Source organism: Vigna unguiculata, chromosome 5 (assembly GCF_037176805.1).
Source record: "Vigna unguiculata cultivar grain cowpea cultivar isolate G323 ecotype 2 chromosome 5, ASM3717680v1, whole genome shotgun sequence".
NCBI lineage: Eukaryota > Viridiplantae > Streptophyta > Magnoliopsida > Fabales > Fabaceae > Vigna > Vigna unguiculata.
In genome coordinates, this window is record NC_140796.1 from 33,555,475 (window position 1) to 33,582,903 (window position 27,429).

Genomic DNA, 27,429 nt, shown 5'->3' on the forward strand with positions numbered 1-27,429 from the left:
ACAAGAGTTTGTGGGAGCAATATCAGATAATACTTCTTGCACACATTGTCCCGTACTGAATTTGATCCTTGCTTGATTCGAGTGAATGCTTGTTGGTAACAAGAGTTTCTCCACCAATCTTTGGCTTACAACAGTGTTGTCGCTTTTGTAAACGAATGCAACTAAACATGGGTGGCCTTTGATTAAACACCTTGTTTCTCTACTACCTTTTCCATCATCTTTATCTTTTCTTCCTTTTCTTTTTCTTTAATTTCCATTCCTTCCACAGTTTATATTTCTTCCTTTTCTATTCTTTCTTTTTCTATTTTCTCCTTCAGCCTATGGTGATCCTTACTGCCTTGTCTTGGTGTCATAATTTTCAACTTCATTTCATGTCCCTCATCCCTCAAATAAAGGGAACCTTTATCAAGATTGAGCATTTTAAAATGAAGCCATGCCAATCTCAAAAGAAGATGACAAGATTTTGTGGGAGCAATATCAGATAATATTTCTTGCAGACATTGTCTCGTACTGAATTTGATCCTTGTTTGAATCGATTGAATGCTTGTTGGTAACAAGAGTGTCTCCACCAATCTTTGGCTTACAACAGTGTTGTCGCTTTTGTAAACGAATGCAACTAAACATGGGTGGCCTTTGATTAAACACCTTGTTTCTCTACTACCTTTTCCATCATCTTTATCTTTTCTTCCTTTTCTTTTTCTTCAATTTCCATTCCTTCCACAGTTTATATTTCTTCCTTTTCTATTCTTTCTTTTTCTATTTTCTCCTTCAGCCTATGGTGATCCTTACTGGCGTGTCTTGGTGTCATAATTTTCAACTTCATTTCATGTCCCTCTTCCCTCAAATAAAGGGAACCTTTATCAAGATTGAGCATTTTAAAATGAAGCCATGCCAATCTCAAAAGAAGATGACAAGATTTTGTGGGAGCAATATCAGATAATATTTCTTGCACACATTGTCTCGTACTGAATTTAATCCTTGCTTGATTCGAGTGAATGCTTGTTGGTAACAAGAGTGTCTCCACCAATCTTTGGCTTACAACAGTGTTGTCGCTTTTGTAAACGAATGCAACTAAACATGGGTGGCCTTTGATTAAACACCTTGTTTCTCTACTACCTTTTCCATCATCTTTGTCTTTTCTTCCTTTTCTTTTTCTTCAATTTCCATTCCTTCCACAGTTTATATTTCTTCCTTTTCTATTCTTTCTTTTTCTATTTTCTCCTTCAGCCTATGTTGATCCTTACTGGCCTGTCTTGGTGTCATAATTTTCAACTTCATTTCATGTACCTCATCCCTCAAATAAAGCGAACGTTTATCAAGATTAAGCGTTTTAAAATGAAGCCATGCCAATCTCAAAAGAAGATGACAAGAGTTAGTGGGAGCAACATCAGATAATACTTCTTTCACACATTGTCCCGTATTGAATTTGATCCTTGCTTGATTCGAGTGAAAGCTTGTTGGTAGCAAGAGTGTCTCCACCAATCTTTGGCTTACAACAGTGTCGTCACTTTTGTAAACGAATGCAACTAAACATGGGTGGCCTTTGATTATACACCTTGTTTCTCTACTACCTTTTCCATCATCTTTGTCTTTTCTTCCTTTTCTTTTTCTTCAACTTCCATTCCTTCCACAGTTTATATTTCTTCCTTTTCTATTATTTCTTTTTCTATTTTCTCCTTCAGCCTATGTTGATCCTTACTGGCCTGTCTTGGTGTCATAATTTTCAACTTCATTTCATGTCCCTCATCCCTCAAATAAAGGGAACGTTTATCAAGATTAAGCGTTTTAAAATGAAGCCATGCCAATCTCAAAAGAAGATGACAAGAGTTAGTGGGAGCAACATCAGATAATACTTCTTTCACACATTGTCCCGTATTGAATTTGATCCTTGCTTGATTCGAGTGAAAGCTTGTTGGTAGCAAGAGTGTCTCCACCAATCTTTGGCTTACAACAGTGTCGTCACTTTTGTAAACGAATGCAACTAAACATGGGTGGCCTTTGATTATACACCTTGTTTCTCTACTACCTTTTCCATCATCTTTGTCTTTTCTTCCTTTTCTTTTTCTTCAATTTCCATTCCTTCCACAGTTTATATTTCTTCCTTTTCTATTCTTTCTTTTTCTATTTTCTCCTTCAGCCTATGGTGATCCTTACTGGCTTGTCTTGGTGTCATAATTTTCAACTTCATTTCATGTCCCTCATGCCTCAAATAAAGGGAACCTTTATCAAGATCGAGAGTTTTAAAATGAAGCCATGCCCATCTAAAAAGAATATGACAAGAGTTTGTGGGAGCAATATCACATAATACTTCTTTCACACATTGTCCCGTACTAAATTTGATCCTTGCTTGATTCGAGAGGAAACTTGTTGGTAACTTGAGTTTCTCCACCAATCTTTGACTTACAACAGTGTTGTCGCTTTCGTAAACGAATGCAACTAAACATGGGTGGCCTTTGATTAAACACCTTGTTTCTCTACTACCTTTTCCATCATCTTTGTCTTTTCTTCCTTTTCTTTTTCTTCAATTTCCATTCCTTCCACAGTTTATATTTCTTCCTTTTCTATTATTTCTTTTTCTATTTTCTCCTTCAGCCTATGGTGATCCTTACTAGCGTGTCTTGGTGTCATAATTTTCAACTTCATTTCATGTCTCTCATCCCTCAAATAAAGGGAACCTTTATCAAGATTGAGCGTTTTAAAATGAAGCCATGCCAATCTCAAAAGAAGATGACAAGAATTAGTGGGAGCAATATCAGATAATACTTCTTTCACACATTGTCCCGTATTGAATTTGATCCTTGCTTGATTCGAGAGGAAACTTGTTGGTAACTTGAGTTTCTCCACCAATCTTTGGCTTACAACATTGTTGTCGCTTTCGTAAACGAATGCAACTAAACATGGGTGGCCTTTGATTAAACACCTTGTTTCTCTACTACCATTTCCATCATCTTTATCTTTTCTTCCTTTTCTTTTTCTTCAATTTCCATTCCTTCCACAGTTTATATTTCTTCCTTTTCTATTCTTTCTTTTTCTATTTTCTCCTTCAGCCTATGGTGATCCTTACTGGCGTGTCTTGGTGTCATAATTTTCAACTTCATTTCATGTCCCTCATCCCTCAAATAAAGGGAACCTTTATCAAGATTGAGCATTTTAAAATGAAGCCATGCCAATCTCAAAAGAAGATGACAAGATTTTGTGGGAGCAATATTAGATAATATTTCTTGCACACATTGTCCCGTACTGAATTTAATCATTGCTTGATTTGAGTGAATGCTTGTTGGTAACAAGAGTGTCTCCACCAATCTTTGGCTTACAACAGTGTTGTCGCTTTTGTAAACGAATGCAACTAAACATGGGTGGCCTTTGATTAAACACCTTGTTTCTCTACTACCTTTTCCATCATCTTTGTCTTTTCTTCCTTTTCTTTTTCTTCAATTTCCATTCCTTCCACAGTTTATATTTCTTCCTTTTCTATTCTTTCTTTTTCTATTTTCTCCTTCAGCCTATGTTGATCCTTACTGGCCTGTCTTGGTGTCATAATTTTCAACTTCATTTCATGTCCCTCATCCCTCAAATAAAGGGAACCTTTATCAAGATTGAGCATTTTAAAATGAAGCCATGCCAATCTCAAAAGAAGATGACAAGATTTTGTGGGAGCAATATTAGATAATATTTCTTGCACACATTGTCCCGTACTGAATTTAATCATTGCTTGATTTGAGTGAATGCTTGTTGGTAACAAGAGTGTCTCCACCAATCTTTGGCTTACAACAGTGTTGTCGCTTTTGTAAACGAATGCAACTAAACATGGGTGGCCTTTGATTAAACACCTTGTTTCTCTACTACCTTTTCCATCATCTTTGTCTTTTCTTCCTTTTCTTTTTCTTCAATTTCCATTCCTTCCACAGCTTATATTTCTTCCTTTTCTATTGTTTCTCTTTCTATTTTCTCCTTCAGCCTATGGTGATCCTTACTGGCTTGTCTTGGTGTCATAATTTTCAACTTCATTTCATGTCCCTCATGTCTCAAATAAAGGGAACCTTTATCAAGATCGAGAGTTTTAAAATGAAGCCATTCCCAACTAAAAAGAAGATGACAAGAGTTTGTGGGAGCAATATCACATAATACTTCTTTCACACATTGTCCCGTACTGAATTTGATCCTTGCTTGATTCGAGAGGAAACTTGTTGGTAACTTGAGTTTCTCCACCAATCTTTGACTTACAACAGTGTTGTCGCTTTCGTAAACGAATGCAACTAAACATGGGTGGTCTTTGATTAAACACCTTGTTTCTCTACTACCTTTTCCATCATCTTTGTCTTTTCTTCCTTTTCTTTTTCTTCAATTTCCATTCCTTCCACAGTTTATATTTCTTCCTTTTCTATTATTTCTTTTTCTATTTTCTCCTTCAGCCTATGGTGATCCTTACTAGCGTGTCTTGGTGTCATAATTTTCAACTTCATTTCATGTCTCTCATCCCTCAAATAAAGGGAACCTTTATCAAGATTGAGCGTTTTAAAATGAAGCCATGCCAATCTCAAAAGAAGATGACAAGAGTTAGTGGGAGCAACATCAGATAATACTTCTTTCACACATTGTCCCGTATTGAATTTGATCCTTGCTTGATTCAAGTGAAAGCTTGTTGGTAGCAAGAGTGTCTCCACCAATCTTTGGCTTACAACAGTGTCGTCACTTTTGTAAACGAATGCAACTAAACATAGGTGGCCTTTGATTAAACTCCTTGTTTCTCTACTACCTTTTCCATCATCTTTGTCTTTTCTTCCTTTTCTTTTTCTTCAATTTCCATTCCTTCCACAGTTTATATTTCTTCCTTTTCTATTATTTCTTTTTCTATTTTCTCCTTCAGCCTATGGTGATCCTTACTAGCGTGTCTTGGTGTCATAATTTTCAACTTCATTTCATGTCTCTCATCCCTCAAATAAAGGGAACCTTTATCAAGATTGAGCGTTTTAAAATGAAGCCATGCCAATCTCAAAAGAAGATGACAAGAGTTAGTGGGAGCAACATCAGATAATACTTCTTTCACACATTGTCCCGTATTGAATTTGATCCTTGCTTGATTCGAGTGAAAGCTTGTTGGTAGCAAGAGTGTCTCCACCAATCTTTGGCTTACAACAGTGTCGTCACTTTTGTAAACGAATGCAACTAAACATGGGTGGCCTTTGATTAAACACCTTGTTTCTCTACTACCTTTTCCATCATCTTTGTCTTTTCTTCCTTTTCTTTTTCTTCAATTTCCATTCCTTCCACAGTTTATATTTCTTCCTTTTCTATTCTTTCTTTTTCTATTTTCTCCTTCAGCCTATGGTGATCCTTACTGGCTTGTCTTGGTGTCATAATTTTCAACTTCATTTCATATCCCTCATTCCTCAAATAAAGGGAACCTTTATCAAGATCGAGAGTTTTAAAATGAAGCCATGCCCATCTAAAAAGAAGATGACAAGAGTTTGTGGGAGCAATATCACATAATACTTCTTTCACATATTGTCCCGTACTGAATTTGATCCTTGCTTGATTCGAGAGGAAACTTGTTGGTAACTTGAGTTTCTCCACCAATCTTTGACTTACAACAGTGTTGTCGCTTTCGTAAACGAATGCAACTAAACATGGGTGGCCTTTGATTAAACACCTTGTTTCTCTACTACCTTTTCCATCATCTTTGTCTTTTCTTCCTTTTCTTTTTCTTCAATTTCCATTCCTTCCACAGTTTATATTTCTTCCTTTTCTATTATTTCTTTTTCTATTTTCTCCTTCAGCCTATGGTGATCCTTACTAGCGTGTCTTGGTGTCATAATTTTCAACTTCATTTCATGTCTCTCATCCCTCAAATAAAGGGAACCTTTATCAAGATTGAGCGTTTTAAAATGAAGCCATGTCAATCTCAAAAGAAGATGACAAGAGTTAGTGGGAGCAATATCAGATAATACTTCTTTCACACATTGTCCCGTATTGAATTTGATCCTTGCTTGATTCGAGTGAAAGCTTGTTGGTAACCTGAGTTTCTCCACCAATCTTTAGCTTACAAAGTGTTGTCGCTTTTGTAAACGAATGCAACTAAACATGGGTGGCCTTTGATTAAACACCTTGTTTCTCTACTACCTTTTCCATCATCTTTGTCTTTTCTTCCTTTTCTTTTTCTTCAATTTCCATTCCTTCCACAGTTTATATTTCTTCCTTTTCTATTCTTTCTTTTTCTATTTTCTCCTTCAGCCTATGTTGATCCTTACTGGCCTGTCTTGGTGTCATAATTTTCAACTTCATTTCATGTACCTCATCCCTCAAATAAAGCGAACGTTTATCAAGATTAAGCGTTTTAAAATGAAGCCATGCCAATCTCAAAAGAAGATGACAAGAGTTAGTGGGAGCAACATCAGATAATACTTCTTTCACACATTGTCCCGTATTGAATTTGATCCTTGCTTGATTCGAGTGAAAGCTTGTTGGTAGCAAGAGTGTCTCCACCAATCTTTGGCTTACAACAGTGTCGTCACTTTTGTAAACGAATGCAACTAAACATGGGTGGCCTTTGATTATACACCTTGTTTCTCTACTACCTTTTCCATCATCTTTGTCTTTTCTTCCTTTTCTTTTTCTTCAACTTCCATTCCTTCCACAGTTTATATTTCTTCCTTTTCTATTATTTCTTTTTCTATTTTCTCCTTCAGCCTATGTTGATCCTTACTGGCCTGTCTTGGTGTCATAATTTTCAACTGCATTTCATGTCCCTCATCCCTCAAATAAAGGGAACGTTTATCAAGATTAAGCGTTTTAAAATGAAGCCATGCCAATCTCAAAAGAAGATGACAAGAGTTAGTGGGAGCAACATCAGATAATACTTCTTTCACACATTGTCCCGTATTGAATTTGATCCTTGCTTGATTCGAGTGAAAGCTTGTTGGTAGCAAGAGTGTCTCCACCAATCTTTGGCTTACAACAGTGTCGTCACTTTTGTAAACGAATGCAACTAAACATGGGTGGCCTTTGATTATACACCTTGTTTCTCTACTACCTTTTCCATCATCTTTGTCTTTTCTTCCTTTTCTTTTTCTTCAATTTCCATTCCTTCCACAGTTTATATTTCTTCCTTTTCTATTCTTTCTTTTTCTATTTTCTCCTTCAGCCTATGGTGATCCTTACTGGCTTGTCTTGGTGTCATAATTTTCAACTTCATTTCATGTCCCTTATGCCTCAAATAAAGGGAACCTTTATCAAGATCGAGAGTTTTAAAATGAAGCCATGCCCATCTAAAAAGAATATGACAAGAGTTTGTGGGAGCAATATCACATAATACTTCTTTCACACATTGTCCCGTACTAAATTTGATCCTTGCTTGATTCGAGAGGAAACTTGTTGGTAACTTGAGTTTCTCCACCAATCTTTGACTTACAACAGTGTTGTCGCTTTCGTAAACGAATGCAACTAAACATGGGTGGCCTTTGATTAAACACCTTGTTTCTCTACTACCTTTTCCATCATCTTTGTCTTTTCTTCCTTTTCTTTTTCTTCAATTTCCATTCCTTCCACAGTTTATATTTCTTCCTTTTCTATTATTTCTTTTTCTATTTTCTCCTTCAGCCTATGGTGATCCTTACTAGCGTGTCTTGGTGTCATAATTTTCAACTTCATTTCATGTCTCTCATCCCTCAAATAAAGGGAACCTTTATCAAGATTGAGCGTTTTAAAATGAAGCCATGCCAATCTCAAAAGAAGATGACAAGAATTAGTGGGAGCAATATCAGATAATACTTCTTTCACACATTGTCCCGTATTGAATTTGATCCTTGCTTGATTCGAGAGGAAACTTGTTGGTAACTTGAGTTTCTCCACCAATCTTTGGCTTACAACATTGTTGTCGCTTTCGTAAACGAATGCAACTAAACATGGGTGGCCTTTGATTAAACACCTTGTTTCTCTACTACCATTTCCATCATCTTTATCTTTTCTTCCTTTTCTTTTTCTTCAATTTCCATTCCTTCCACAGTTTATATTTCTTCCTTTTCTATTCTTTCTTTTTCTATTTTCTCCTTCAGCCTATGGTGATCCTTACTGGCGTGTCTTGGTGTCATAATTTTCAACTTCATTTCATGTCCCTCATCCCTCAAATAAAGGGAACCTTTATCAAGATTGAGCATTTTCAAATGAAGCCATGCCAATCTCAAAAGAAGATGACAAGATTTTGTGGGAGCAATATTAGATAATATTTCTTGCACACATTGTCCCGTACTGAATTTAATCATTGCTTGATTTGAGTGAATGCTTGTTGGTAACAAGAGTGTCTCCACCAATCTTTGGCTTACAACAGTGTTGTCGCTTTTGTAAACGAATGCAACTAAACATGGGTGGCCTTTGATTAAACACCTTGTTTCTCTACTACCTTTTCCATCATCTTTGTCTTTTCTTCCTTTTCTTTTTCTTCAATTTCCATTCCTTCCACAGTTTATATTTCTTCCTTTTCTATTCTTTCTTTTTCTATTTTCTCCTTCAGCCTATGTTGATCCTTACTGGCCTGTCTTGGTGTCATAATTTTCAACTTCATTTCATGTCCCTCATCCCTCAAATAAAGGGAACCTTTATCAAGATTGAGCATTTTAAAATGAAGCCATGCCAATCTCAAAAGAAGATGACAAGATTTTGTGGGAGCAATATTAGATAATATTTCTTGCACACATTGTCCCGTACTGAATTTAATCATTGCTTGATTTGAGTGAATGCTTGTTGGTAACAAGAGTGTCTCCACCAATCTTTGGCTTACAACAGTGTTGTCGCTTTTGTAAACGAATGCAACTAAACATGGGTGGCCTTTGATTAAACACCTTGTTTCTCTACTACCTTTTCCATCATCTTTGTCTTTTCTTCCTTTTCTTTTTCTTCAATTTCCATTCCTTCCACAGCTTATATTTCTTCCTTTTCTATTGTTTCTCTTTCTATTTTCTCCTTCAGCCTATGGTGATCCTTACTGGCTTGTCTTGGTGTCATAATTTTCAACTTCATTTCATGTCCCTCATGTCTCAAATAAAGGGAACCTTTATCAAGATCGAGAGTTTTAAAATGAAGCCATTCCCAACTAAAAAGAAGATGACAAGAGTTTGTGGGAGCAATATCACATAATACTTCTTTCACACATTGTCCCGTACTGAATTTGATCCTTGCTTGATTCGAGAGGAAACTTGTTGGTAACTTGAGTTTCTCCACCAATCTTTGACTTACAACAGTGTTGTCGCTTTCGTAAACGAATGCAACTAAACATGGGTGGTCTTTGATTAAACACCTTGTTTCTCTACTACCTTTTCCATCATCTTTGTCTTTTCTTCCTTTTCTTTTTCTTCAATTTCCATTCCTTCCACAGTTTATATTTCTTCCTTTTCTATTATTTCTTTTTCTATTTTCTCCTTCAGCCTATGGTGATCCTTACTAGCGTGTCTTGGTGTCATAATTTTCAACTTCATTTCATGTCTCTCATCCCTCAAATAAAGGGAACCTTTATCAAGATTGAGCGTTTTAAAATGAAGCCATGCCAATCTCAAAAGAAGATGACAAGAGTTAGTGGGAGCAACATCAGATAATACTTCTTTCACACATTGTCCCGTATTGAATTTGATCCTTGCTTGATTCAAGTGAAAGCTTGTTGGTAGCAAGAGTGTCTCCACCAATCTTTGGCTTACAACAGTGTCGTCACTTTTGTAAACGAATGCAACTAAACATAGGTGGCCTTTGATTAAACTCCTTGTTTCTCTACTACCTTTTCCATCATCTTTGTCTTTTCTTCCTTTTCTTTTTCTTCAATTTCCATTCCTTCCACAGTTTATATTTCTTCCTTTTCTATTATTTCTTTTTCTATTTTCTCCTTCAGCCTATGGTGATCCTTACTAGCGTGTCTTGGTGTCATAATTTTCAACTTCATTTCATGTCTCTCATCCCTCAAATAAAGGGAACCTTTATCAAGATTGAGCGTTTTAAAATGAAGCCATGCCAATCTCAAAAGAAGATGACAAGAGTTAGTGGGAGCAACATCAGATAATACTTCTTTCACACATTGTCCCGTATTGAATTTGATCCTTGCTTGATTCGAGTGAAAGCTTGTTGGTAGCAAGAGTGTCTCCACCAATCTTTGGCTTACAACAGTGTCGTCACTTTTGTAAATGAATGCAACTAAACATGGGTGGCCTTTGATTAAACACCTTGTTTCTCTACTACCTTTTCCATCATCTTTGTCTTTTCTTCCTTTTCTTTTTCTTCAATTTCCATTCCTTCCACAGTTTATATTTCTTCCTTTTCTATTCTTTCTTTTTCTATTTTCTCCTTCAGCCTATGGTGATCCTTACTGGCTTGTCTTGGTGTCATAATTTTCAACTTCATTTCATATCCCTCATGCCTCAAATAAAGGGAACCTTTATCAAGATCGAGAGTTTTAAAATGAAGCCATGCCCATCTAAAAAGAAGATGACAAGAGTTTGTGGGAGCAATATCACATAATACTTCTTTCACATATTGTCCCGTACTGAATTTGATCCTTGCTTGATTCGAGAGGAAACTTGTTGGTAACTTGAGTTTCTCCACCAATCTTTGACTTACAACAGTGTTGTCGCTTTCGTAAACGAATGCAACTAAACATGGGTGGCCTTTGATTAAACACCTTGTTTCTCTACTACCTTTTCCATCATCTTTGTCTTTTCTTCCTTTCCTTTTTCTTCAATTTCCATTCCTTCCACAGTTTATATTTCTTCCTTTTCTATTATTTCTTTTTCTATTTTCTCCTTCAGCCTATGGTGATCCTTACTAGCGTGTCTTGGTGTCATAATTTTCAACTTCATTTCATGTCTCTCATCCCTCAAATAAAGGGAACCTTTATCAAGATTGAGCGTTTTAAAATGAAGCCATGTCAATCTCAAAAGAAGATGACAAGAGTTAGTGGGAGCAATATCAGATAATACTTCTTTCACACATTGTCCCGTATTGAATTTGATCCTTGCTTGATTCGAGTGAAAGCTTGTTGGTAACCTGAGTTTCTCCACCAATCTTTAGCTTACAAAGTGTTGTCGCTTTTGTAAACGAATGCAACTAAACATGGGTGGCCTTTGATTAAACACCTTGTTTCTCTACTACCTTTTCCATCATCTTTATCTTTTCTTCCTTTTCTTTTTCTTCAATTTCCATTCCTTCCACAGTTTATATTTCTTCCTGTTCTATTCTTTCTTTTTCTATTTTCTCCTTCAGCCTATGTTGATCCTTACTGGCTTGTCTTGGTGTCATAAATTTCAACTTCATTTCATGTCCCTCATGCCTCAAATAAAGGGAACCTTTATCAAGATTGAGCGTTTTAAAATGAAGTCATGCCAATCTAAAAAAAATGATGACAATATTTTGTGGGAGCAATATCAGATAATACTTCTTGCACACATTGTCCCGTACTGAATTTGATCCTTGCTTGATTCGAGTGAATGCTTGTTGGTAACAAGAGTGTCTCCACCAATCTTTGGCTTACAACAGTGTTGTCGCTTTTGTAAACGAATGCAACTAAACATGGGTGGCCTTTGATTAAACACCTTGTTTCTCTACTACCTTTTCCATCATCTTTATCTTTTCTTCCTTTTCTTTTTCTTCAATTTCCATTCCTTCCACAGTTTATATTTCTTCCTGTTCTATTCTTTCTTTTTCTATTTTCTCCTTCAGCCTATGTTGATCCTTACTGGCTTGTCTTGGTGTCATAAATTTCAACTTCATTTCATGTCCCTCATGCCTCAAATAAAGGGAACCTTTATCAAGATTGAGCGTTTTAAAATGAAGTCATGCCAATCTCAAAAGAAGATGACAAGATTTTGTGGGAGCAATATCAGATAATACTTCTTGCACACATTGTCCCGTACTGAATTTGATCCTTGCTTGATTCGAGTGAATGCTTGTTGGTAGCAAGAGTGTCTCCACCAATCTTTGGCTTACAACAGTGTCGTCACTTTTGTAAACGAATGCAACTAAACATAGGTGGCCTTTGATTAAACTCCTTGTTTCTCTACTACCTTTTCCATCATCTTTGTCTTTTCTTCCTTTTCTTTTTCTTCAATTTCCATTCCTTCCACAGTTTATATTTCTTCCTTTTCTATTATTTCTTTTTCTATTTTCTCCTTCAGCCTATGGTGATCCTTACTAGCGTGTCTTGGTGTCATAATTTTCAACTTCATTTCATGTCTCTCATCCCTCAAATAAAGGGAACCTTTATCAAGATTGAGCGTTTTAAAATGAAGTCATGCCAATCTCAAAAGAAGATGACAAGAGTTAGTGGGAGCAACATCAGATAATACTTCTTTCACACATTGTCCCGTATTTAATTTGATCCTTGCTTGATTCGAGTGAAAGCTTGTTGGTAGCAAGAGTGTCTCCACCAATCTTTGGCTTACAACAGTGTCGTCGCTTTTGTAAACGAATGCAACTAAACATGGGTGGCCTTTGATTAAACACCTTGTTTCTCTACTACCTTTTCCATCATCTTTGTCTTTTCTTCCTTTTCTTTTTCTTCAACTTCCATTCCATCCACAGCTTATATTTCTTCCTTTTCTATTATTTCTTTTTTTATTTTCTCCTTCAGCCTATGGTGATCCTTACTGGCTTGTCTTGGTGTCATAATTTTCAACTTCATTTCATGTCCCTCATGCCTCAAATAAAGGGAACCTTTATCAAGATCGAGAGTTTTAAAATGAAGCCATGCCCATCTAAAAAGAAGATGACAAGAGTTTGTGGGAGCAATATCACATAATACTTCTTTCACACATTGTCCCGTACTGAATTTGATCCTTGCTTGATTCGAGAGGAAACTTGTTGGTAACTTGAGTTTCTCCACCAATCTTTGGCTTACAACAGTGTTGTCGCTTTCGTAAACGAATGCAACTAAACATGGGTGGCCTTTGATTAAACACCTTGTTTCTCTACTACCTTTTCCATCATCTTTATCTTTTCTTCCTTTTCTTTTTCTTCAATTTCCATTCCTGCCACAGTTTATATTTCTTCCTTTTCTATTCTTTCTTTTTCTATTTTCTCCTTCAGCCTATGGTGATCCTTTCTGGCGTGTCTTGGTGTCATAATTTTCAACTTCATTTCATGTCCCTCATCCCTCAATAAAGGGAACCTTTATCAAGATTGAGCGTTTTAAAATGAAGCCATGCCATTCTCAAAAGAAGATGACAGGATTTTGTGGGAGCAATATTAGATAATATTTCTTGCACACATTGTCCCGTACTGAATTTAATCATTGCTTGATTTGAGTGAATGCTTGTTGGTAACAAGAGTGTCTCCACCAATCTTTGGCTTACAACAGTGTTGTCGCTTTTGTAAACGAATGCAACTAAACATGGGTGGCCTTTGATTAAACACCTTGTTTCTCTACTACCTTTTCCATCATCTTTATCTTTTCTTCCTTTTCTTTTTCTTCAATTTCCATTCCTTCCACAGTTTATATTTCTTCCTGTTCTATTCTTTCTTTTTCTATTTTCTCCTTCAGCCTATGTTGATCCTTACTGGCTTGTCTTGGTGTCATAAATTTCAACTTCATTTCATGTCCCTCATGCCTCAAATAAAGGGAACCTTTATCAAGATTGAGCGTTTTAAAATGAAGTCATGCCAATCTCAAAAGAAGATGACAAGATTTTGTGGGAGCAATATCAGATAATACTTCTTGCACACATTGTCCCGTACTGAATTTGATCCTTGCTTGATTCGAGTGAATGGTTGTTGGTAACAAGAGTGTCTCCACCAATCTTTGGCTTACAACAGTGTTGTCGCTTTTGTAAACGAATGCAACTAAACATGGGTGGCCTTTGATTAAACACCTTGTTTCTCTACTACCTTTTCCATCATCTTTGTCTTTTCTTCCTTTTCTTTTTCTTCAACTTCCATTCCTTCCACAGCTTATATTTCTTCCTTTTCTATTATTTCTTTTTCTATTTTCTCCTTCAGCCTATGGTGATCCTTACTGGCTTGTCTTGGTGTCATAATTTTCAACTTCATTTCATGTCCCTCATGCCTCAAATAAAGGGAACCTTTATCAAGATCGAGAGTTTTAAAATGAAGCCATGCCCATCTAAAAAGAAGATGACAAGAGTTTGTGGGAGCAATATCACATAATACTTCTTTCACACATTGTCCCGTACTGAATTTGATCCTTGCTTGATTCGAGAGGAAACTTGTTGGTAACTTGAGTTTCTCCACCAATCTTTGGCTTACAACAGTGTTGTCGCTTTCGTAAACGAATGCAACTAAACATGGGTGGCCTTTGATTAAACACCTTGTTTCTCTACTACCTTTTCCATCATCTTTATCTTTTCTTCCTTTTCTTTTTCTTCAATTTCCATTCCTGCCACAGTTTATATTTCTTCCTTTTCTATTCTTTCTTTTTCTATTTTCTCCTTCAGCCTATGTTGATCCTTACTGGCTTGTCTTGGTGTCATAAATTTCAACTTCATTTCATGTCCCTCATGCCTCAAATAAAGGGAACCTTTATCAAGATTGAGCGTTTTAAAATGAAGTCATGCCAATCTCAAAAGAAGATGACAAGATTTTGTGGGAGCAATATCAGATAATACTTCTTGCACACATTGTCCCGTACTGAATTTGATCCTTGCTTGATTCGAGTGAATGGTTGTTGGTAACAAGAGTGTCTCCACCAATCTTTGGCTTACAACAGTGTTGTCGCTTTTGTAAACGAATGCAACTAAACATGGGTGGCCTTTGATTAAACACCTTGTTTCTCTACTACCTTTTCCATCATCTTTGTCTTTTCTTCCTTTTCTTTTTCTTCAACTTCCATTCCTTCCACAGCTTATATTTCTTCCTTTTCTATTATTTCTTTTTCTATTTTCTCCTTCAGCCTATGGTGATCCTTACTGGCTTGTCTTGGTGTCATAATTTTCAACTTCATTTCATGTCCCTCATGCCTCAAATAAAGGGAACCTTTATCAAGATCGAGAGTTTTAAAATGAAGCCATGCCCATCTAAAAAGAAGATGACAAGAGTTTGTGGGAGCAATATCACATAATACTTCTTTCACACATTGTCCCGTACTGAATTTGATCCTTGCTTGATTCGAGAGGAAACTTGTTGGTAACTTGAGTTTCTCCACCAATCTTTGGCTTACAACAGTGTTGTCGCTTTCGTAAACGAATGCAACTAAACATGGGTGGCCTTTGATTAAACACCTTGTTTCTCTACTACCTTTTCCATCATCTTTATCTTTTCTTCCTTTTCTTTTTCTTCAATTTCCATTCCTGCCACAGTTTATATTTCTTCCTTTTCTATTCTTTCTTTTTCTATTTTCTCCTTCAGCCTATGTTGATCCTTACTGGCTTGTCTTGGTGTCATAAATTTCAACTTCATTTCATGTCCCTCATGCCTCAAATAAAAGGAACCTTTATCAAGATTTAGCGTTTTAAAACGAAGCCATGCCCATCTAAAAAGAAGATGACAAGAGTTTGTGGGAGCAATATCAGATAATACTTCTTGCACACATTGTCCCGTACTGAATTTGATCCTTGCTTGATTCGAGTGAATGCTTGTTGGTAACAAGAGTGTCTCCACCAATCTTTGGCTTACAACAGTGTTGTCGCTTTTGTAAACGAATGCAACTAAACATGGGTGGCCTTTGATTAAACACCTTGTTTCTCTACTACCTTTTCCATCATCTTTGTCTTTTCTTCCTTTTCTTTTTCTTCAATTTCCATTCCTTCCACAGTTTATATTTCTTCCTTTTCTATTCTTTCTTTTTCTATTTTCTCCTTCAGCCTATGTTGATCCTTACTGGCCTGTCTTGGTGTCATAATTTTCAACTTCATTTCATGTCCCTCATCCCTCAAATAAAGGGAACGTTTATCAAGATTAAGCGTTTTAAAATGAAGCCATGCCAATCTCAAAAGAAGATGACAAGAGTTAGTGGGAGCAACATCAGATAATACTTCTTTCACACATTGTCCCGTATTGAATTTGATCCTTGCTTGATTCGAGTGAAAGCTTGTTGGTAGCAAGAGTGTCTCCACCAATCTTTGGCTTACAACAGTGTCGTCGCTTTTGTAAACGAATGCAACTAAACATGGGTGGCCTTTGATTAAACACCTTATTTCTCTACTACCTTTTCCATCATCTTTGTCTTTTCTTCCTTTTCTTTTTCTTCAATTTCCATTCCTTGCACAGTTTATATTTCTTCCTTTTCTATTATTTCTTTTTCTATTTTCTCCTTCAGCCTATGGTGATCCTTACTAGCGTGTCTTGGTGTCATAATTTTCAACTTCATTTCATGTCTCTCATCCCTCAAATAAAGGGAACCTTTATCAAGATTGAGCGTTTTAAAATGAAGCCATGCCAATCTCAAAAGAAGATGACAAGAGTTAGTGGGAGCAACATCAGATAATACTTCTTTCACACATTGTCCCGTATTGAATTTGATCCTTGCTTGATTCGAGTGAAAGCTTGTTGGTAGCAAGAGTTTCTCCACCAATCTTTGACTTACAACAGTGTTGTCGCTTTCGTAAACGAATGCAACTAAACATGGGTGGCCTTTGATTAAACACCTTGTTTCTCTACTACATTTTCCATCATCTTTGTCTTTTCTTCCTTTTCTTTTTCTTCAATTTCCATTCCTTCCACAGTTTATATTTCTTCCTTTTCTATTATTTCTTTTTCTATTTTCTCCTTCAGCCTATGGTGATCCTTACTAGCGTGTCTTGGTGTCATAATTTTCAACTTCATTTCATGTCTCTCATCCCTCAAATAAAGGGAACCTTTATCAAGATTGAGCGTTTTAAAATGAAGCCATGCCAATCTCAAAAGAAGATGACAAGAGTTAGTGGGAGCAATATCAGATAATACTTCTTTCACACATTGTCCCGTATTGAATTTGATCCTTGCTTGATTCGAGTGAAAGCTTGTTGGTAACTTGAGTTTCTCCACCAATCTTTAGCTTACAAAGTGTTGTCGCTTTCGTAAACGAATGCAACTAAACATGGGTGGCCTTTGATTAAACACCTTGTTTCTCTACTACCTTTTCCATCATCTTTGTCTTTTCTTCCTTTTCTTTTTCTTCAATTTCCATTCCTTCCACAGTTTATATTTCTTCCTTTTCTATTATTTCTTTTTCTATTTTCTCCTTCAGCCTATGGTGATCCTTACTAGCGTGTCTTGGTGTCATAATTTTCAACTTCATTTCATGTCTCTCATCCCTCAAATAAAGGGAACCTTTATCAAGATTGAGCGTTTTAAAATCAAGCCATGCCAATCTCAAAAGAAAATGACAAGAGTTAGTGGGAGCAATATCAGATAATACTTCTTTCACACATTGTCCCGTATTGAATTTGATCCTTGCTTGATTCGAGTGAAAGCTTGTTGGTAACTTGAGTTTCTCCACCAATCTTTAGCTTACAAAGTGTTGTCGCTTTCGTAAACGAATGCAACTAAACATGGGTGGCCTTTGATTAAACACCTTGTTTCTCTACTACCTTTTCCATCATCTTTGTCTTTTCTTCCTTTTCTTTTTCTTCAATTTCCATTCCTTCCATAGTTTATATTTCTTCCTTTTCTATTCTTTCTTTTTCTATTTTCTCCTTCAGCCTATGTTGATCCTTACTGGCTTGTCTTGGTGTCATAAATTTCAACTTCATTTCATGTCCCTCATGCCTCAAATAAAAGGAACCTTTATCAAGATTGAGCGTTTTAAAACGAAGCCATGCCCATCTAAAAAGAAGATGACAAGAGTTTGTGGGAGCAATATCAGATAATACTTCTTGCACACATTGTCCCGTACTGAATTTGATCCTTGCTTGATTCGAGTGAATGCTTGTTGGTAACAAGAGTGTCTCCACCAATCTTTGGCTTACAACAGTGTTGTCGCTTTTGTAAACGAATGCAACTAAACATGGGTGGCCTTTGATTAAACACCTTGTTTCTCTACTACCTTTTCCATCATCTTTGTCTTTTCTTCCTTTTCTTTTTCTTCAATTTCCATTCCTTCCACAGTTTATATTTCTTCCTTTTCTATTCTTTCTTTTTCTATTTTCTCCTTCAGCCTATGTTGATCCTTACTGGCCTGTCTTGGTGTCATAATTTTCAACTTCATTTCATGTCCCTCATCCCTCAAATAAAGGGAACGTTTATCAAGATTAAGCGTTTTAAAATGAAGCCATGCCAATCTCAAAAGAAGATGACAAGAGTTAGTGGGAGCAACATCAGATAATACTTCTTTCACACATTGTCCCGTATTGAATTTGATCCTTGCTTGATTCGAGTGAAAGCTTGTTGGTAGCAAGAGTGTCTCCACCAATCTTTGGCTTACAACAGTGTCGTCGCTTTTGTAAACGAATGCAACTAAACATGGGTGGCCTTTGATTAAACACCTTATTTCTCTACTACCTTTTCCATCATCTTTGTCTTTTCTTCCTTTTCTTTTTCTTCAATTTCCATTCCTTGCACAGTTTATATTTCTTCCTTTTCTATTATTTCTTTTTCTATTTTCTCCTTCAGCCTATGGTGATCCTTACTAGCGTGTCTTGGTGTCATAATTTTCAACTTCATTTCATGTCTCTCATCCCTCAAATAAAGGGAACCTTTATCAAGATTGAGCGTTTTAAAATGAAGCCATGCCAATCTCAAAAGAAGATGATAAGAGTTAGTGGGAGCAACATCAGATAATACTTCTTTCACACATTGTCCCGTATTGAATTTGATCCTTGCTTGATTCGAGTGAAAGCTTGTTGGTAGCAAGAGTTTCTCCACCAATCTTTGACTTACAACAGTGTTGTCGCTTTCGTAAACGAATGCAACTAAACATGGGTGGCCTTTGATTAAACACCTTGTTTCTCTACTACCTTTTCCATCATCTTTGTCTTTTCTTCCTTTTCTTTTTCTTCAATTTCCATTCCTTCCACAGTTTATATTTCTTCCTTTTCTATTATTTCTTTTTCTATTTTCTCCTTCAGCCTATGGTGATCCTTACTAGCGTGTCTTGGTGTCATAATTTTCAACTTCATTTCATGTCTCTCATCCCTCAAATAAAGGGAACCTTTATCAAGATTGAGCGTTTTAAAATGAAGCCATGCCAATCTCAAAAGAAAATGACAAGAGTTAGTGGGAGCAATATCAGATAATACTTCTTTCACACATTGTCCCGTATTGAATTTGATCCTTGCTTGATTCGAGTGAAAGCTTGTTGGTAACTTGAGTTTCTCCACCAATCTTTAGCTTACAAAGTGTTGTCGCTTTCGTAAACGAATGCAACTAAACATGGGTGGCCTTTGATTAAACACCTTGTTTCTCTACTACCTTTTCCATCATCTTTGTCTTTTCTTCCTTTTCTTTTTCTTCAATTTCCATTCCTTCCACAGTTTATATTTCTTCCTTTTCTATTATTTCTTTTTCTATTTTCTCCTTCAGCCTATGGTGATCCTTACTAGCGTGTCTTGGTGTCATAATTTTCAACTTCATTTCATGTCTCTCATCCCTCAAATAAAGGGAACCTTTATCAAGATTGAGCGTTTTAAAATGAAGCCATGCCAATCTCAAAAGAAAATGACAAGAGTTAGTGGGAGCAATATCAGATAATACTTCTTTCACACATTGTCCCGTATTGAATTTGATCCTTGCTTGATTCGAGTGAAAGCTTGTTGGTAACTTGAGTTTCTCCACCAATCTTTAGCTTACAAAGTGTTGTCGCTTTCGTAAACGAATGCAACTAAACATGGGTGGCCTTTGATTAAACACCTTGTTTCTCTACTACCTTTTCCATCATCTTTGTCTTTTCTTCCTTTTCTTTTTCTTCAATTTCCATTCCTTCCATAGTTTATATTTCTTCCTTTTCTATTCTTTCTTTTTCTATTTTCTCCTTCAGCCTATGTTGATCCTTACTGGCTTGTCTTGGTGTCATAAATTTCAACTTCATTTCATGTCCCTCATGCCTCAAATAAAAGGAACCTTTATCAAGATTGAGCGTTTTAAAACGAAGCCATGCCCATCTAAAAAGAAGATGACAAGAGTTTGTGGGAGCAATATCAGATAATACTTCTTGCACACATTGTCCCGTACTGAATTTGATCCTTGCTTGATTCGAGTGAATGCTTGTTGGTAACAAGAGTGTCTCCACCAATCTTTGGCTTACAACAGTGTTGTCGCTTTTGTAAACGAATGCAACTAAACATGGGTGGCCTTTGATTAAACACCTTGTTTCTCTACTACCTTTTCCATCATCTTTGTCTTTTCTTCCTTTTCTTTTTCTTCAATTTCCATTCCTTCCACAGTTTATATTTCTTCCTTTTCTATTCTTTCTTTTTCTATTTTCTCCTTCAGCCTATGTTGATCCTTACTGGCCTGTCTTGGTGTCATAATTTTCAACTTCATTTCATGTCCCTCATCCCTCAAATAAAGGGAACGTTTATCAAGATTAAGCGTTTTAAAATGAAGCCATGCCAATCTCAAAAGAAGATGACAAGAGTTAGTGGGAGCAACATCAGATAATACTTCTTTCACACATTGTCCCGTATTGAATTTGATCCTTGCTTGATTCGAGTGAAAGCTTGTTGGTAGCAAGAGTGTCTCCACCAATCTTTGGCTTACAACAGTGTCGTCGCTTTTGTAAACGAATGCAACTAAACATGGGTGGCCTTTGATTAAACACCTTATTTCTCTACTACCTTTTCCATCATCTTTGTCTTTTCTTCCTTTTCTTTTTCTTCAATTTCCATTCCTTGCACAGTTTATATTTCTTCCTTTTCTATTATTTCTTTTTCTATTTTCTCCTTCAGCCTATGGTGATCCTTACTAGCGTGTCTTGGTGTCATAATTTTCAACTTCATTTCATGTCTCTCATCCCTCAAATAAAGGGAACCTTTATCAAGATTGAGCGTTTTAAAATGAAGCCATGCCAATCTCAAAAGAAGATGACAAGAGTTAGTGGGAGCAACATCAGATAATACTTCTTTCACACATTGTCCCGTATTGAATTTGATCCTTGCTTGATTCGAGTGAAAGCTTGTCGGTAGCAAGAGTTTCTCCACCAATCTTTGACTTACAACAGTGTTGTCGCTTTCGTAAACGAATGCAACTAAACATGGGTGGCCTTTGATTAAACACCTTGTTTCTCTACTACCTTTTCCATCATCTTTGTCTTTTCTTCCTTTTCTTTTTCTTCAATTTCCATTCCTTCCACAGTTTATATTTCTTCCTTTTCTATTATTTCTTTTTCTATTTTCTCCTTCAGCCTATGGTGATCCTTACTAGCGTGTCTTGGTGTCATAATTTTCAACTTCATTTCATGTCTCTCATCCCTCAAATAAAGGGAACCTTTATCAAGATTGAGCGTTTTAAGAAAATGACAAGAGTTAGTGGGAGCAATATCAGATAATACTTCTTTCACACATTGTCCCGTATTGAATTTGATCCTTGCTTGATTCGAGTGAAAGCTTGTTGGTAACTTGAGTTTCTCCACCAATCTTTAGCTTACAAAGTGTTGTCGCTTTCGTAAACGAATGCAACTAAACATGGGTGGCCTTTGATTAAACACCTTGTTTCTCTACTACCTTTTCCATCATCTTTGTCTTTTCTTCCTTTTCTTTTTCTTCAATTTCCATTCCTTCCATAGTTTATATTTCTTCCTTTTCTATTCTTTCTTTTTCTATTTTCTCCTTCAGCCTATGTTGATCCTTACTGGCCTGTCTTGGTGTCATAATTTTCAACTTCATTTCATGTCCCTCATCCCTCAAATAAAGGGAACGTTTATCAAGATTAAGCGTTTTAAAATGAAGCCATGCCAATCTCAAAAGAAGATGACAAGAGTTAGTGGGAGCAACATCAGATAATACTTCTTTCACACATTGTCCCGTATTTAATTTGATCCTTGCTTGATTCGAGTGAAAGCTTGTTGGTAGCAAGAGTGTCTCCACCAATCTTTGGCTTACAACAGTGTCGTCGCTTTTGTAAACGAATGCAACTAAACATGGGTGGCCTTTGATTAAACACCTTGTTTCTCTACTACCTTTTCCATCATCTTTGTCTTTTCTTCCTTTTCTTTTTCTTCAACTTCCATTCCTTCCACAGCTTATATTTCTTCCTTTTCTATTCTTTCTTTTTCTATTTTCTCCTTCAGCCTATGATGATCCTTACTGGCTTGTCTTGGTGTCATAATTTTCAACTTCATTTCATGTCCCTCATGCCTCAAATAAAGGGAACCTTTATCAAGATCGAGAGTTTTAAAATGAAGCCATGCCCATCTAAAAAGAAGATGACAAGAGTTTGTGGGAGCAATATCACATAATACTTCTTTCACACATTGTCCCGTACTGAATTTGATCCTTGCTTGATTCGAGAGGAAACTTGTTGGTAACTTGAGTTTCTCCACCAATCTTTGACTTACAACAGTGTTGTCGCTTTCGTAAACGAATGCAACTAAACATGGGTGGCCTTTGATTAAACACCTTGTTTCTCTACTACCTTTTCCATCACCTTTGTCTTTTCTTCCTTTTCTTTTTCTTCAATTTCCATTCCTTGCACAGTTTATATTTCTTCCTTTTCTATTATTTCTTTTTCTATTTTCTCCTTCAGCCTATGGTGATCCTTACTAGCGTGTCTTGGTGTCATAATTTTCAACTTCATTTCATGTCTCTCATCCCTCAAATAAAGGGAACCTTTATCAAGATTGAGCGTTTTAAAATGAAGCCATGCCAATCTCAAAAGAATATGACAAGAGTTAGTGGGAGCAATATCAGATAATACTTCTTTCACACATTGTCCCGTATTGAATTTGATCCTTGCTTGATTCGAGAGGAAACTTGTTGGTAACTTGAGTTTCTCCACCAATCTTTGGCTTACAACAGTGTTGTCGCTTTCGTAAACGAATGCAACTAAACATGGGTGGCCTTTGATTAAACACCTTGTTTCTCTACTACCTTTTCCATCATCTTTATCTTTTCTTCCTTTTCTTTTTCTTCAATTTCCATTCCTTCCACAGTTTATATTTCTTCCTTTTCTATTCTTTCTTTTTCTATTTTCTCCTTCAGCCTATGGTGATCCTTACTGGCGTGTCTTGGTGTCATAATTTTCAACATCATTTCATGTCCCTCATCCCTCAAATAAAGGGAACCTTTATTAAGATTGAGCATTTTAAAATGAAGCCATGCCAATCTCAAAAGAAGATGACAAGATTTTGTGGGAGCAATATTAGATAATATTTCTTGCACACATTGTCCCGTACTGAATTTAATCATTGCTTGATTTGAGTGAATGCTTGATGGTAACAAGAGTGTCTCCACCAATCTTTGGCTTACAACAGTGTTGTCGCTTTTGTAAACGAATGCAACTAAACATGGGTGGCCTTTGATTAAACACCTTGTTTCTCTTCTACCTTTTCCATCATCTTTGTCTTTTCTTCCTTTTCTTTTTCTTCAATTTCCATTCCTTCCACAGTTTATATTTCTTCCTTTTCTATTCTTTCTTTTTCTATTTTCTCCTTCAGCCTATGTTGATCCTTACTGGCCTGTCTTGGTGTCATAATTTTCAACTTCATTTCATGTCCCTCATCCCTCAAATAAAGGGAACGTTTATCAAGATCGAGAGTTTTAAAATGAAGCCATGCCCATCTAAAAAGAAGATGACAAGAGTTTGTGGGAGCTATATCACATAATACTTCTTTCACACATTGTCCCGTACTGAATTTGATCCTTGCTTAATTCGAGAGGAAACTTGTTGGTAACTTGAGTTTCTCCACCAATCTTTGACTTATAACAGTGTTGTCGCTTTCGTAAACGAATGCAACTAAACATGGGTGGCCTTTGATTAAACACCTTGTTTCTCTACTACCTTTTCCATCATCTTTGTCTTTTCTTCCTTTTCTTTTTCTTCAATTTCCATTCCTTCCACAGTTTATATTTCTTCCTTTTCTATTCTTTCTTTTTCTATTTTCTCCTTCAGCCTATGTTGATCCTTACTAGCTTGTCTTGGTGTCATAAATTTTAACTTCATTTCATGTACCTCATGCCTCAAATAAAAGGAACCTTTATCAAGATTGAGCGTTTTAAAACGAAGCCATGCCCATCTAAAAAGAAGAAGACAAGATTTTGTGGGAGCAATATGCGATAATACTTCTTGCACACATTGTCCCGTACTGAATTTGATCCTTGCTTGATTCGAGTGAATGCTTGTTGGTAACAAGAGTTTCTCCACAAATCTTTGGCTTACAACAGTGTTGTCGCTTTTGTAAACGAATGTAACTAAACATGGGTGGCCTTTGATTAAACACCTTGTTTCTCTACTACCTTTTCCATCATCTTTGTCTTTTCTTCCTTTTCTTTTTCTTCAATTTCCATTCCTTCCACAGTTTATATTTCTTCCTGTTCTATTCTTTCTTTTTCTATTTTCTCCTTCAGCCTATGTTGATCCTTACTGGCTTGTCTTGGTGTCATAAATTTCAACTTCATTTCATGTCCCTCATGCCTCAAATAAAGGGAACCTTTATCAAGATTGAGCATTTTAAAATGAAGTCATGCCAATCTCAAAAGAAGATGACAAGATTTTGTGGGAGCAATATCAGATAATACTTCTTGCACACATTGTCCCGTACTGAATTTGATCCTTGCTTGATTCGAGTGAATGCTTGTTGGTAACAAGAGTGTCTCCATCAATCTTTGGCTTACAACAGTGTTGTCGCTTTTGTAAACGAATGCAACTAAACATGGGTGGCCTGTGATTAAACACCTTGTTTCTCTACTACCTTTTCCATCATCTTTGTCTTTTCTTCCTTTTCTTTTTCTTCAATTTCCATTCCTTCCACAGTTTATATTTCTTCCTTTTCTATTCTTTCTTTTTCTATTTTCTCCTTCAGCCTATGTTGATCCTTACTGGCTTGTCTTGGTGATATAAATTTCAACTTCATTTCATGTCCCTCATGCCTCAAATAAATGGAACCTTTATCATGATTGAGCGTTTTAAAATGAAGTCATGCCAATCTCAAAAGAAGATGACAAGATTTTGTGGGAGCAATATCAGATAATTCTTCTTGCACACATTGTCCCGTACTGAATTTGATCCTTGCTTGATTCGAGTGAATGCTTGTTGGTAACAAGAGTGTCTCCACCAATCTTTGGCTTACAACAGTGTCGTCGCTTTTGTAAACGAATGCAAATAAACATGGGTGGCCTTTGATTAAACACCTTGTTTCTCTACTACCTTTTCCATCATCTTTGTCTTTTCTTCCTTTTCTTTTTCTTCAATTTCCATTCCTTCCACAGCTTATATTTCTTCCTTTTCTATTCTTTCTTTTTCTATTTTCTCCTTCAGCCTATGTTGATCCTTACCGGCTTGTCTTGGTGTCATAATTTTCAACTTCATTTCATGTCCCTCATCCCTCAAATAAAGAGAACCTTTATCAAGATTAAGCATTTTAAAATGAAGTCATGCCAATCTCAAAAGACGATGACAAGAGTTTGTGGGAGCAATATCAGATAATATTTCTTTCACACATTGTCCCGTATTGAATTTGATCCTTGCTTGATTCGAGTGAAAGCTTGTTGGTAACTTGAGTTTCTCCACTAATCTTTGGCTTACAAAGTGTTGTCGCTTTCGTAAACGAATGCAACTAAACATGGGTGGCCTTTGATTAAACACCTTGTTTCTCTACTACCTTTTCCATCATCTTTGTCTTTTCTTCCTTTTCTTTTCCTTCAATTTCCATTCCTTCCACAGCTTATATTTCTTCCTTTTCTATTCTTTCTTTTTCTATTTTCTCCTTCAGCCTATGGTGATCCTTACTGGCTTGTCTTGGTGTCATAATTTTCAACTTCATTTCATGACCCTCATGCCTCAAATAAAGGGAACCTTTATCAAGATTAAGCGTTTTAAAATGAAGCCATACCCATCTAAAAAGAAGATGATAAGAGTTCGTGGGAGCAATATCACATAATACTTCTTTCACACATTGTCCCGTGCTGAATTTGATCCTTGCTTGATTCGAGAGGAAACTTGTTGGTAACTTGAGTTTCTCCACCAATCTTTGGCTTACAACAGTGTTGTCGCTTTCATAAACGAATGCAACTAAACATGGGTGGCCTTTGATTAAACACCTTGTTTCTCTACTACCTTTTCCATCATCTTTATCTTTTCTTCCTTTTCTTTTTCTTCAATTTCCATTCCTTCCACAGTTTATATTTCTTCCTTTTCTATTCTTTCTTTTTCTATTTTCTCCTTCAGCCTATGTTGATCCTTACCGGCTTGTCTTGGTGTCATAATTTTCAACTTCATTTCATGACCCTCATCCCTCAAATAAAGAGAACCTTTATCAAGATTAAGCATTTTAAAATGAAGTCATGCCAATCTCAAAAGACGATGACAAGAGTTTGTGGGAGCAATATCAGATAATATTTCTTTCACACATTGTCCCGTATTGAATTTGATCCTTGCTTGATTCGAGTGAAAGCTTGTTGGTAACTTGAGTTTCTCCACTAATCTTTAGCTTACAAAGTGTTGTCGCTTTCGTAAACGAATGCAACTAATCATGGGTGGCCTTTGATTAAACACCTTATTTCTCTACTACCTTTTCCATTATCTTTGTCTTTTCTTCCTTTTCGTTTTCTTCAATTTCCATTCCTTCCACAGTTTATATTTCTTCCTTTTCTATTATTTTTTTTTCTATTTTGTCCTTCAGCCTATGGTGATCCTTACTAGCTTGTCTTGGTGTCATAATTTTCAACTTCATTTCATGTCCCTCATCCCTCAAATAAAGGGAACCTTTATCAAGATTGAGCGTTTTAAAATGAAGCCATGCCAATCTCAAAAGAAGATGACAAGAGTTAGTGGGAGCAATATCAGATAATACTTCTTTCACACATTGTCCCGTATTGAATTTGATCCTTGCTTGATTCGAGTGAAATCTTGTTGGTAACTTGAGTTTCTCCACCAATCTTTGGCTTACAAAGTATTGTCGCTTTCGTAAAGGAATGCAACTAAACATGGGTGGCCTTTGATTAAACACCTTGTTTCTCTACTACCTTTTCCATCATCTTTATCTTTTCTTCCTTTTCTTTTTCCTCAATTTCCATTCCTTCCACAGTTTATATTTCTTCCTTTTCTATTCTTTCTTTTTCTATTTTCTCCTTCAGCGTATGTTAATCCTTACCGGCTTGTCTTGGTGTCATAATTTTCAACTTCATTTCATGTCCCTCATCCCTCAAATAAAGAGAACCTTTATCAAGATTAAGCATTTTAAAATGAAGTCATGCCAATCTCAAAAGACGATGACAAGAGTTTGTGGGAGCAATATCAGATAATATTTCTTTCACACATTGTCCCGTATTGAATTTGATCCTTGCTTGATTCGAGTGAAAGCTTGTTGGTAACTTGAGTTTCTCCACTAATCTTTGGCTTACAAAGTGTTGTCGCTTTCGTAAACGAATGCAACTA